We start from the raw sequence: 1,375 nt of genomic DNA, 5'->3' as shown, positions 1-1,375 counted from the left end.
TGGCAGTCCTTTCACATTCCTGCACAGAGCACCCATTTCCCCCTTACTTTATCAACTTTCACATCCCTACACAATCTTTGTCCATGCTTCTTTAGCTCTGTTGGTTTCCCACTTAAATCTGCTATTGAATTCTTGGTACTTTCTCCTACCCATCTCTGCATTTACATTCTTCTCTCCTCTTGTTCTTAATCATATCACCTGCAATCCTTTGTTTTCTTGTCCTCTTCCCGCTCCTCAAGATTGGTTTATGGCTTTCAAATTCCTTTTCTTATTTTATGATAAGTTACACCCATGAGAATGACTGACATTAGGCTAAGACTAGGTGTGGACCTCTTTATGGGAATTCAATGCTCTGGAAGACAATGGCACTACGTACCAGCCTGTATCTAACATGGTGAAATGAGCACTTTAAAATCAGTGTTTCCTCATCACAGCCACTATTTGCTCTGCATATACTGCAAATGCTTCCTTTGTTCTGCCAGGTCACCAGAAGAGAAAGTGCAATTCTCTCATTATGAAGAATAGAATCCTGTGGAGAGAAAATCAAAAATGTGATGCAAAATTTCAATGAATATTACAAAAATGCTTAAATATCTCCCAAAACACATGGGAAACAGCTCATTTGGCTCATGAGATAATTAATAGATAAAACAAAAAGCCAAAAAGGTTCCAGAATAGTGGTATGTCATGAATGAATTCTACATTAGGATTTGATATTTTACTTACAGATGTCTTATGCAGTCATCTCTGAATCCATTTCTTTGAACAAGCCATCACTTGACAGGTTGTCTCTGGCTATTTTGAGTGAAAACTGTGAAAGAGTACGGAGAGAAAAGATTAGATAGAGTAAGAATTGATCTGCCCCGCATTTTGCTAAGCCGTTTCTCCCAGAAGCAGACACAGATAGAGAATTTTAACTTATCAAACAGATAATGACATCATCAAAGAAGTACCTACCTTTCCCTCTCTTTCAAACCCTACCGATGCAGGCCCACTGCCACCTGAGATGGAATTGGCCGTTAGAGTGGCCGTGTCAGTCATCAGGTGAGAGGTGGTGATGCTTACATCATTGAAATCTTTTGAGCTGGGCTAAAATAATGGAGGATGATTAATTCTCACCAAGTGGGCGGGATTCGATCATCCTCGAGTTCCATGAGTGCATGCCCCTTTGAAAATTCCAATGGATCCGCCCGTCTCTTCCTATCCTGCATACCCAGATCGTCAGCAATCCAACGTAATGGCGACATTCTACTGTCACAAAACTTGTGAGTGGGATCTTCAGATTGACTCTTCCTCATCCTAATTTCCAGTTACTATCTTCTAAAACTGGATCTGGGTCTGGGCATTTTTGGGACAGACCCGTTAATGTTCAGTA

General features: G+C 40.6%; 1 long non-coding RNA gene across 1 annotated transcript; it reads right to left on the bottom strand.

The window, feature by feature from the left end:
- Positions 1–271: 271 nt before the first annotated feature.
- LOC139694903 (uncharacterized) lies at positions 272–799 on the bottom strand. The gene is made up of 2 exons (XR_011702244.1): positions 727–799; positions 272–529 (listed from the first exon to the last, which is right to left on the bottom strand). It is a non-coding gene; the product is annotated as an uncharacterized lncRNA (long non-coding RNA).
- Positions 800–1,375: the final 576 nt, after the last annotated feature.

The sequence above is a fragment of the Hetaerina americana genome, unplaced genomic scaffold (genome assembly GCF_022747635.1).
Source record: "Hetaerina americana unplaced genomic scaffold, ioHetAmer1.1.p SCAF_59, whole genome shotgun sequence".
NCBI classification, from domain to species: domain Eukaryota; kingdom Metazoa; phylum Arthropoda; class Insecta; order Odonata; family Calopterygidae; genus Hetaerina; species Hetaerina americana.
The sequence above is the reverse complement of the archived record's forward strand: the minus strand, read 5'-3'. Positions and strand labels throughout refer to the sequence as shown.